General features: G+C 45.3%; 2 protein-coding genes across 4 annotated transcripts in view; one reads left to right on the forward strand and one right to left on the reverse strand.

Annotated features, from left to right (window-relative positions):
• Positions 1–12,560, reverse strand: part of LOC143768210 (uncharacterized) — a 422,546-nt gene that overhangs the window by 166,955 nt on the left and 243,031 nt on the right. The gene's annotated exons all lie outside the window — the stretch shown is intronic.
• LOC143766336 (uncharacterized) overlaps positions 1,392–12,560 on the forward strand; it is a 45,801-nt gene continuing 34,632 nt past the window's right edge. For 2 of the 3 annotated variants that reach the window (XM_077253934.1, XM_077253936.1), the window contains exon 1: positions 1,392–1,607. The gene's annotated coding sequence lies outside the window, so the exon portion shown is untranslated. The remainder of the gene's footprint in view (positions 1,608–12,560) is intronic. The other variant, XM_077253935.1, reaches the window with a different exon arrangement.

Genomic DNA, 12,560 nt, shown 5'->3' on the forward strand with positions numbered 1-12,560 from the left:
TCAAAAGCCACTGAGGGTCAGAGCGAGTCCAATCACCAGCATGGAGGGGGTGACTCATAGGGATCCTACCAGCTGAACCCTGTGACTATTAACAGGGCACAGCGATCACTTTAGCGACTCTGTGAAGCAACAGAGTTCGCTACCATTCACACTGGGTGACGTCTAACCCACGTGTGAGCAAGTGTTCGTCTGCCATTACTCAGCAGCAGGTTCCATCTCTGCACGGTGGACCCCAGGCTGTGAATGCACCTCATATCTCCCGTTATATTATTTGGTGCGTTCCGCTAGCCATCACACTCTGTCAACCCAATCATTTCCTTTTGCCCCATCACCTCCATCATTGCCCTCTCTGTCAACCCATTCATTGCCTTCTGCCCCATCACTGCCCTCTTCACCAACCCAATCATTGCATTCTGCCCCATTGCCCTCTCTGTCACCCCAGTCATTGCCTTCTGTCCCATCATTGCCCTCTCCTTCACTCACACATGCACTGCACCATTCACCTCTACATACACGGCACCATTCACCTCTCTGCATACACACAACCATTTGCCTCTCTGCATACACATAAATACAGCACCATTCACCTCTCTGCATACACACACACACACACACACACACACACACACAGCACCATTCACCTCTCTGCATACACACACACCACCATTCACCTCTGCATACACACACACCACCATTCACCTCTCTGCATACACACACACCACCATTCGCCTGTCTGCATACACATAAATACAGCACCATTCACCTCTCTGCATACACACACACCACCATTCACCTCTCTGCATACACACACACCACCAATCACCTCTCTGCATACATATACACACACACACACCTCTGCGCACCGTATCCTGAAGATGCACTATCAAAGCTGGCAGCTTCCTGTCTCACACAGCCGCGGCACCGAATTATGATGTCATTCAGCCGCTGCTGTGTGAGACAGGATGCGCGGGAAGGAACCATTCTCTCTTGCAGGCAGCGGAGCTGCAGGGATTGCTCCCTGCTGCACATGAGGGCAATCTGGCCAGGGGCCCCCGGAGCCAGATAAGCTGGCCAGATTGCCCTCATTAGCCGCCCTGCAGGGGCCTCCCGGAGCCTCCGGACCCGGTTGAACCGACAATAAGTCCGCCCATGTGGGGCGCTGTCAGGCGGCCGTATAAATCGAGCATAGATTGAAATGCGATGGTCGGACTGGCCAGCGGCTCTCCCGACTAGAGAGTGACAGCTTCTTGTATTCCTATACAGCTGTCGCACTGGAGTCGGCGGAGCTGCTGGCCAGTCCGAACATTACAGTCTGATCTACATCCGATTAATATGGCAGTCAGACTGCGCCCTTAGCCCCATATATAAAACCAGAAAGCCATCCTTCCCATCTCCACACATCTCCATGGGGCTGCAGTGCTCCTCCCTCCTCACTGTCTGTCATCTCCAGCTGCCTCAGCACAACTGCTGCTTCCTGGTATCAGGTCTGCTCTGCACTGGAGGAGGAGGAGGCCCCGCCCCTTCCTGTGACATCATCCCCTCACACAGGAGCAGCTCCACTCTGTATAGGACCTGGGTTATATGTGATCTGATGTGCTGCTCTGCAGGTAGGTGCTGAAGATTCCCCACTACTGGGCGCGGGAGACATTAACCCCTTCAGCACGGAGACTCTTTTGTTCCCACTTTATAAGAATCATAACGTTTTGTTCTGTTTCCTGTAATAGATACATACGGCCCAACTGTGGAAGACAGGAAGTGAGGAAACATTGTTCTCATAGTACAGTGCCCCTTTCTTGGCCCCCACACAGTGTAATGCCTCCATTATGCCCCTTATGCAGTGTGTATGATGCCCCACCACACACAGTATAATGTTCCCACAGTACCGCCATCCCCCCACACAGTATAATATTCCCACAGTACCGCCATCCCTTCACACAGTACCGCCATCCCCCACACACAGTATAATATTCCCACAGTACCACCATCCCCCCAGACAGTATAATGTTCCCACAGTAACGCCATCCACCACACACAGTATAATCCCACAGTACCATCCTCCCACACACAGAATAATGTTCCCACAGTACCACCATCCACCACACACAGTATAATCCCACAGTACCATCCCCCCACACACAGTATAATCCCACAGTACCATCCTCCCACACACAGAATAATGTTCCCACAGTACCACCATCCACCACACACAGTATAATATTCCCAGAGTACCGCCATCCTCCACACACAGTATAATATTCCCACAGTACCGCCATCTCCCACATACGGTATAATGTTCCAACAATACTTCCATCCCCCCACACACAGTATAATGTTCCCACAGTACCAACATCCCCCCACACACACAATATATTGTTCCCACATACAATAAACAAAAAAGTTGCACTCTGTAGTGCTAAAGCATGTCAATATAAAATGTGAATAGCAATAGTGCTTCTGGATACTAGTATTCATATATTTCATATTGACATGCTTTAGCACTACAGAGTGCAACTTTTTTGTTTATTGTATATGGAGATGGCTGCTCCTAGAATGCACCTGCTCATTAGCTTGGAAGTGCCAGTCATTCTTTTGTTAATCTAATCTTCCTACAGTACCATCATCCCTGCACACAGTATAATGTTCCCACAGTACCACCATCACCTACACATAGTATAATGTTCTTACAGTACCACCATCCCTCCATTTTCTAATGTTCCCACAGTACTGCCCCCTACATACACAATATGGTACCATCCACCCCACCAGTAATTAATAAATACTCACTTAGCCCCATTCTTGGTGCAGATACTTATGAACTCAGGGCCTATGAGATATTTACCAAACAATAGTTGGCTAGGCAGTGACATATCATCCATAGCAAAAGGGAATTGGATTAAGAAAGGATTACTTATTTTAGATGAACGGGATTTAAGCAAACTATTGTCTAAACTATAGAGGAAGCTACAGTGTCTCCAAACTTGGACACGAGTTCTCCTACGGAGATCTAAAGATGCAGTACCACAGCAAGGAGTGTGTGGCCCTCATTAAATGGACTTTGTGAGTACTAGTGAGGAGTTGTACCGATGCACCTCAGCCAATGAGGTCCTCACAAATCAACTGGCAGCTGAGAGTAGCTCTTAGGGGCTGTAGCAACAACTCTCATCCTGAATGGCTCCCACAGGTGATGATGGACCTTCCCATAATGGTTTGATGGATTGTTGCAGTTTGTAACAAAATTTATGTACCGCCCCATGTAACTGTAAAATTCTTTGTATACTTTGTATAATGTAGAAGAGGCAATCATGAAATGTTGTGCCTGCTGTCTCATATACACTGCTCAAAAAAATAAAGGGAACACTTAAACAACAGAATATAATTCCAAGTAAATCAAACTTCTGTGAAATCAAACTGTCCACTTAGGAAGCAACACTGACAATCAATTTCACATGCTGTTGTGCAAATGGAATAGACAACAGATTATTGGCAATTATCAAGACACTCAATAAAGGAGTGGTTCTGCAGGTGGGGACCACAGACCACATATCAGTACCAATGCTTTCTGGCTGATGTTTTGGTCACTTTTGAATGTTCGTTGTGCTTTGACACTCGTGGTAGCATGAGACGGACTCTACAACCCACACAAGTGGCTCAGGTAGTGCAGCTCATCCAGGATGGCACACCAATGCGAGCTGTGGCAAGAAGGTTTGCTGTGTCTGTCAGTGTAGTGTCAAGAGGCTGCAGGCGCTACCAGGAGACAGGACAGTACACCAGGAGATGTGGAGGGGGCCGTAGGAGGGCAACAACCCAGCAACAGGACCGCTACCTCAGCCTTTGTGCAAGGAGGAACAGGAGGAGCACTGTTGTGAATTCCATTTCTCGGACTCCCTCCTGTGGTCATGAATGGTACTTTGGTTAGTTCTGCTCTTGGACTCCCTCTGGTGGCTTTGAGCGGAACTGCTGGTCTCTGAGGTTTGCTTTCTCAGCTGCCCTCGTTTATTGTTATGCTGGCTTCCCTATTTAACTCTACTCAGATCGTTACTTCATGCCAGCTGTCAATGTTTCAGTATTGGTTCAGATCTCTCTTGGACTTCTCTGAGGACCTGTCTACTCCAGCAGAAGCTAAGTCCCTGCTAGTTTATTTGTTGTTACTGCTGCCTAAATATATTTCTTAGTACTGCTAAATTCTAGTCCAGCTTGCTATCATGATATTTCCTTGCTAGCTGGAAGCTCTGGGGGTGCAGTGTTGCACCTCCACACCGTGAGTCGGTGTGGGGGACTTTTTGCATACTCTGCGTGGTTTTTGTAGTTTTTTGTGCTGACCGCATAGTTTCCTTTTCTACCTCTGACTATTTAGTGAAGTCTGGCCTCCTTTGCTAAAACCTGCTTCATTCCTGTGTTTGTGACTTTCCTCTTAACTCACAGTCAATATATGTGGGGGGCTGCCTTTACCTTTGGGGAATTTCTCTGAGGCAAGGTTAGGCTTCTATTTCTATCTTTAGGGATAGTTAGCTCTTAGGCTGTGAAGAGGCGTCTAGGGAGAGTTAGGTACGCTCCACTGCTATTTCTAGTGTGTGTGATAGGAGTAGGGTTTGCGGTCAGCAGAGGTCCCACTTTCCCAGAGCTTGTTCCGATTACTAGTTTACTCATCAGGTCATTCCGGGTGCTCCTAACCACCAGGTCCATAACAGAGCACTGCCAGAGCCCTGCAAAATGACCTCCAGCAGGCCACAAAAGTGCATGTGTCTGTACAAACGGTTAGAAACCGACTCCATGAGGATGGTCTGAGTGCCCAACGTCCACAGATGGGGTTGTGCTCACAGCCCAACACCATGCAGGGCAATTGGCATTTGCCAGAGATCACCAAGATTGGCAGATTTGACATTGGCGCCCTGTGCTCTTCATGGATGAGAGCAGGTTCACACTGAGCACATGTGACAGACGTGACAGAGTCTGGAGACGCCATGGAGAATGTTCTGCCTGCAACATCCTCCAGCATGACCAGTTTGGCAGTAGGTCAGTAATGGTGTGGGGAGGCATTTCTTTGGAGGGCCGCACAGCCCTCCTTGTGCTAGCCAGAGGTACCCTGACTGCCATTAGGTACTGGGATGAGATCCTCAGACCCATTGTGAGACCATATGCAGGTGTAGTAGACCCTGGTTCCTTCTGATGCATGACAATGCTAGGCCTCGTGTGACTGAAGTGTGTCATCAGTTCCTGCATGATGAAGGCTTTGATGCTAAGGACTGGCCTGCCTGTTCCCCAGACGGGAATCCAATCCAGCACATCTGGGACATCATGTCTCGTTCCATCCACCAATGCCACATTGCACCACAGACTTTCCAGGAGTTAACTGATGCTTTAATCCAGGTCTAGGAGGAGATCCCACAGGATAACATCCACAGCCTCATTAGGAGCATGCTCAGCCGTTGTAGGGAGGTCATACAGGCATGTTAAGGCCACACACACTACTGAGAATCATTTCCTTGTCTTGAGGCATTTCCACTGAAGTTGGATAAGCCTGCAATTTGATTTTCCACTTTGATTTTGAGCATCATTCCAGCTCCAGACCTCCATGGGATGTTAGTTGTGATTTACATTGATCATTTTTAGGTTTTACTGTTCTCAATGCATTCCACTGTATAATGAATAAAGATTTATAACTGGAATATTTCATTCAGTGATATCAAGGATGTGGGATTTTAGTGTTCCCTTTTTTTTTGAGCAGTGTATATACTTCTCATCAAGTACTTGTTAAGTAAAGAAAATTTTATTTTTGGAGCTTGGTCTGGTCTCCCTCATTCATCTCCATACCATCTGGTTTGGGCCTGCCAAGTACAACTTCAGCATGCGATCTGCAGAGTCGGGGGATATTACTCCCTCAAAAAAATAAAAATAAAAAATATATATATATAATAGATGATATTTGCTGAAGGAGTAAAGCGATCATGTCATAGGCGGGTTTTTAGGTGAGTAGGTAAGAGATGGGCAGGACGCCTACTCACCATATCTCCACCTCAAGGCTGTGACTGGGGAAATAAATGTCCAGCCAGTTTTTTTTTTCTGTTTTGTGTAGAGGCAAGCAAGCCCTAGACTGACGCTCCTATGGGAGCTGCCATATGTGTCGGCCCAGAAGTGCTGGGCAGGACTACTTATGAACTTTTTATTTCCTTTTGAGCCTGAAAGGCTGTTTTTCTGTTATCATTTTGGGGTTTATGATGCAATAAACCACCCAGAGACTTTAACCCACGTGTGCCTGTGTCTACCTCGAGGAGCAGCTAAGTGAGCCAACCAGCCACAAGGTATACTGTATATACTCGAGTATAAGCCGAGGCACCTACTTTTGCCACGGAAAATTGGGTAAGCTTATTGACTCGAGTATAAGCCCAGTATGTATTGACCTCTCATCCCTGTCCTGCTATATGTGGCTCCCCTCTTTCCCGTCCTCCACCTTCTATGCATGGCTCGGCGTCCTCCTCCTTCTATGCATGGCTCGGCATCCTCCCCTTCTATCCATGGCTCAGCGTCCTCCCCGTCCGCCTCCTTCTATGCATGGCTCGGCATCCTCCCCCGTCCTCCTCCTTCAATGCATGACTCGGTGTCCTCCCCGTTCTATGCATGGCTTGGCGTCCTCCCCTTCTATGCATAGCTCGGTGTCCTCTCCATCCTCCTCCTTCTATGCATGGCTTGGTGTCCTCCCCATCCTCCTCCTTCTATGCATGGTTCAGCGTCCTCCCCTTCTATGCATGGCTCGGCGTCCTCCCCTCCTATGCATGGCTCGGTGTCCTCCCCCGTCCTAAGCCGAGTATGCATTGTCCCTTCATCCCTCTCCTGCTATGTGTGCCTCCGCTGGTCTCCTAGTTGTATGCATGGCTCAGCGTCCTCCCAGTCCTATGGATGGCTCATCATCCTCCCCTTCTATGCATGGCTCAGCGTCCTCCCCTTCTATGCATGGCTCAGCGTCCTTCTATGCATGGCTCAGCGTCCTCCCCATCCTCCCTCATCTATGCATGGCTTAGCGTCCTCCTCCTTCTATGCATGGCTCAGCATCCTCCTTGTCCTCCCCCCTTCTATGCATGGCTTCGCATCCTCCCCCATCATCTCCGTTGTCCAGCATCGGCAGCTCTCCTCTCCTCTGCTCAGCGGTCACGTGGTACCACTCATTAAGGTAATGAATATGCGCTCCACGCCTAAAAAGGCGAAACTTCTAAGTTGTCCCCTATCCAGGTAACCTTACAATTACAACTGGGTGGCACCCCCTAATATTGGATGTAGGAGAACCTCAGGAGATGACTGCTCTGTTGCTGAAAATAATCTCTATATAAATACCAACATTGATATTACCGCCATATGGTCAGTTGTAGATACTAGAGATGAGCGAACATCGACGGCTCCCTCCTTCTTCGAAAAGCTATAGGGCTTACCGAAGTAGCTGCAGCGGGATCCCGGATACTTGGAGCACTCCTGATAATCAGGTGTCCGGCATTGCAACTGCATGTGTCACGGCTGTGTGACAGTCACAGCACATGCATGGAGAGCCTGAATGTTGTGATTGTCACACCGCCGGACACATGCAGCTGCGGTGCCGAACAGCTGATTATCGGGAGCGCTCCAGGTATCCTTTTCCAGATGCAGCTTCTTTAGTAAGCGCTATAGCTTGCCAAATAAGGAGGGAGCCGACTATGTTCACTCATCTTTAGTAGATACTAGTCCCAACTTCTCCAGCCAGGATTCGTCTGCAGAGATTACAACAAAGACACATTTCACTTCTCACATTTCCAGCCCCTTCCTCATCTATTCCAAACCTGCACAAACTCTTCATCCTGCTGATACGGCAGCAGTGGCTCAGTATTGGGGTATGTGTCCCTATTACTGCATCTGCTGTGTGGTTCCCTTTTCCCTCTAGATGGTAAAACAAACCTAGAATATAGTAATGCCGGGTGCAAGTGCCCTAGAAAAGAGTGCCCACATTTTCTCCCCTAGAAAGTAATATTGCCCTGTGTGCCCCTTTTAACAGTCACAGTAACCTGAGTTCCCCTATAACAATAAGTGCCTACTTTACATTTAATAATGTCCCAAGTCTCCCCCTGTACAGCTCCCCTATGCACAGTATGGTGCTCTCTAATACACAGTATAATGCCCCCTCACTGTATAGTACCACCCACACAGTATACTGACCCCTTAGTAGACCCCAAACTGTTTGATGGCTCCGACACTGTATGATGGCCTCTAAATAGCCTCCATATAGTATAATGCACCAGATAGTCTTCACTATAATATAATGCATTCCCCATAGGCCTCTCTAGTATAATGCACCCCCATAGGCATACTTTATATCAGGGGTCTCAAACTCGGCTAGATATATGGGCCGTATGTATATAGAAAAAAATTGAATTTGGGGGGCCACATTCTTTGAAGAACAAAGTGACATTTTTAGTGATACCATTTTTTTCTACACCATGTTCCAAATTATTATGCGAATTACATTTTTCTCGGATTTTCCTAAATTGTCGGTGCAAATGACAGTCAGTCTAATAAAAGTCATCACCCGTTAGATTATACATCGAATTTTATTGAAGAAACCTCCCAATGATAACAGTATAATCTCCAAAATGAATAAAAACTCAAAAATGCACTGTTCCAAATTATTATGCACAGTAGAATTTTTAAACATTTGATATGTTTTAGGCTGTGTGCACATGTGGATTTTTCGCGTTTTTTTCGCTATAAAAAACGCTACATTATGCATCCCATCATTTAGAATGCATTCCGCAATTTTTATGCATGCGGAAAAAAGCACAGCGCAGTAAAAAATGCATCATGTTCGTTAATTTTGCGGATTTTTTGCGTTTTTCCCGCTATTTAATGCATTGGGAAGCTCCTTAAAAAAATGCGTCAGAAACGCATCAAAAATGGGTCAAAACCGCGAGAAAAATGCATGCGGATTTCTTGCAGAAAATGTCCGGTTTTGCTCAGGAAATTTCTGCAAGAAATCCTGAATGTATGCACATAGCCTTAAAGAACTGAAAATGCTCATTTGGAATTTGCAGCATTAGGAGGTCACATTCACTGAACAAAAAAGCTATTTAACTCCAAAACATCCCAACAGGCCAAGTTACATGTTAACATAGGACACCTTCTTTGATATTACCTTCACAATTCTTGCATCCATTGAACTTGTGAGTTTTCGGAGAGTTTCATAGTTATTAAGGTTGAAGGAAGACTTTAAGTCCGTCTAGTTCAACCCATAGCCTAACCTAACATGCCCTAACATGCCCTAACATGTTGATCCAGAGGAAGGCAAAAAAAAAACATGTGGCAAATAGTAAGCTCCACTTTTGGGAAAAAAATTCCTTCCCGACTCCACATACGGCAATCAGACTAGTTCCCTGGATCAACGCCCTATCAAGGAATCTGGTATATATATCCTGTAACATTATACTTTTCCAGAAAGGTATCCAGTCCCCTCTTAAATTTAATTAATGAATCACTCATTACATCATCATACGGCAGAGCGTTCCATAGTCTCACTGCTCTTACAGTAAAAAACCCGCTTCTGTTATTATGCTTAAACCTTCTTTCCTCCAGACGTAGAGGATACCCCTTTGTCCCTGTCTCAGGTCTATGATTAAAAAGATCATCAGAAAGGTCTTTGTACTGTCCCCTCATATATTTATACATTAACATAAGATCACCCCTTAGTCTTCGTTTTTCCAAACTAAATAGCCCCAAGTGTAATAATCTATCTTGGTATTGCAGACCCCCCCAGTCCTCTAATAACCTTGGTCGCTCTTCTCTGCACCCGCTCTAGTTCAGCTATGTCTTTCTTATACACCGGAGACCAGAACTGTGCACAGTATTCTAAGTGTGGTCGAACTAGTGACTTGTATAGAGGTAAAATTATGTTCTGCTCATGTGCATCTATGCCTCTTTTAATGCATCCCATTATTTTTTTTGCCTTTGTAGCAGCTGCCTGACACTGGCCACTGAATATGAGTTTGTCATCCACCCATACACCCTGGTCGTTTTCATTGACGGTTTTGCCCAGAGTTTTAGAATTAAGCGCATAGTTATTCATCTTATTACTTCTACCCAAGTGCATGACCTTACATTTATCCCCATTAAAGCTCATTTGCCATTTATCAGCCCAAGCTTCTAGTTTACATAAATCATCCTGTAATATAAAATTGTCCTCCTCTGTATTGATTACCCTGCAGAGTTTAGTGTCATCTGCAAATATTGAAATTCTGCTCTGAATGCCCCCTACAAGGTCATTAATAAATATGTTAAAAAGAAGAGGGCCCAATACTGACCCCTGTGGTACCCCACTGCTAACCGCGACCCTGTCCGAGTGTGCTCCATTAATAACCACCCTTTGTTTCCTGTCCCTGAGCCAGTTCTTAACCCAATTACACATATTGTCCCCTATTCCCATTGTTCTCATTTTATGTATCAACCTTTTGTGTGGCACCGTATCAAAAGCTTTTGAAAAGTCCATAAAAGTCCACTGGGTTCCCTTGGTCCTGTCCGGAACTTACCTCTTCATAGAAGCTGATCAGATTAGTCTGACATGAACGGTCCCTAGTAAACCCATGCTGATATTGGGTCATAAGGTTATTCCTCTTCAGATACTCCAGTATAGCATCCCTTAGAATGCCCTCCAGGATTTTACCCACAGTAGAGGTTAAGCTTACTGGCCTATAATTACAGAGTTCAGTTTTTGTCCCCTTTTTGAATATTGGCACCACATTTGCTATACGCCAGTCCTGTGGTACAGACCCTGTTATAATGGACTCTTTAAAGATTAAAAATAATGGTCTATCAATGACTGTACTTAGTTCCTGCAGTACTCGGGGGTGTATCCCATTCGGGCCCGAAGATTTGTCAATTTTAGTGATTTTTAGACGCCGCCGTACTTCCTGCTGGGATAAGCAGGTGACATTTAATGTGGAATTTTTATCACTAGTCATTTTGTCTGCCATGGGATTTTCTTGTGTAAATACTGATGAAAAAAAAAGTCATTTAGCATATTGACTTTTTCCTCATCCTCATCCACCATTTCACCTAGACTATTTTTAAGGGGGCCAACACTATCATTTTTTAGTTTCTTACTATTTACGTAGTTAAAGAATATTGTGGGATTATTTTTACTCTCTCTGGCAATCAGTCTCTCTGTCTCAATTTTTGCTGCCTTGATTTGCTTTTTACAACATTTAATTTTTTGTATTTATTTAATGCCTCATCACTACCTACTTCCTTTAATTCTCTAAATGCTTTTTTTTGTCACTTATTGCGCCCCTTACAGCTCTATTTAGCCATATTGGTTTCCTCCTATTTCTAGTATGTTTATTCCCATACGGTATATACTGTGCACAGGTCCTGTCCAGGATGCTAATAAACGTCTCACATTTTCTTTGTGTATTTTTATGTCTCAGGATATCGTCCCAGTTAATTGCACCAAGATCCTCTCTCATCCGTTGGAAATTTGCCCTCCTGAAGTTTAGTGTCCTTGTCACCCCCCTACTACACATCTTATTAAAGGAGACATGAAAACTTATTATTTTGTGATCACTATTCCCCAAGTGACCCCCAACCCTTATATTTGATATGCGGTCTGGCCTGTTGGTTAATATTAGGTCTAGCAGTGCCCCCCTTCTTGTTGGGTCCTGAACCGATTGTGAAAGGTAATTGTCTCTCATAGTTGTCAAAAACCGATTACCTTTGCTGGAGCTGCAGGTTTCTGTTCCCCAATCTATTTCAGGGTAGTTGAAGTCCCCCATAATAATAACTTCTCCTTGAGTCGCAGCTTCATCTATTTGCTTTACGAGGATATTCTCCATTGCTTCCATTATTTTTGGAGATTTATAACAAACCCCTATCAGTAATTTTATTATTTTTCCCCCCTCCCCTTATCTCCACCCACAGGGACTCTACATTTTCATTAGATTCACCTATATTATCATGCAGGATGGGTTTTAAGGATGATTTTACATTTAAACACACCCCTCCCCCTCACCTATCCATTCGGTCATTTCTGAACAGACTATAACCCTGCAAGTTAACAGCCCAGTCATGGCTCTCATCCAGCCATGTTTCAGATATCCCCACCATGTCATAATTATGCTCCAACAACATTAGTTCTAATTTGTCCATTTTGTTGGTGAGGCTTCTGGCATTAGTATACATGCACTTGATGTTCCTCTCTGTACCTCTATTCTGTCTTAAATTATTAACTGTTCTAACCCCACTGCTGTGAATTTGGATTCTGGGCTCCCCCGGTGGCTACTGGTGGAATTGAACTGGTGTCTTCATCTTCTCTGTTCACCTGTTCCCATCAAGATGTGGGAGTCGCTATATAACCTTGCTGCTCTGTTAGTTGCTTGCCGGTCAACAATGTTATCAGAAGCCTCTCTGTGCTTGTTCCTGCTCCTAGACAACTACTAGATAAGTTGGACTCTTGTCCATGTTTGTTTTTGCATTTTTGTTCCAGTTCACAGCTGTAGTTTCGTTACTGTGTCTGGAAAGCTCTTGTGAACAGGAATTGCCACTCTGGTGTTATGAGT

Source organism: Ranitomeya variabilis, chromosome 4, assembly GCF_051348905.1.
Source record: "Ranitomeya variabilis isolate aRanVar5 chromosome 4, aRanVar5.hap1, whole genome shotgun sequence".
Lineage (NCBI taxonomy): Eukaryota > Metazoa > Chordata > Amphibia > Anura > Dendrobatidae > Ranitomeya > Ranitomeya variabilis.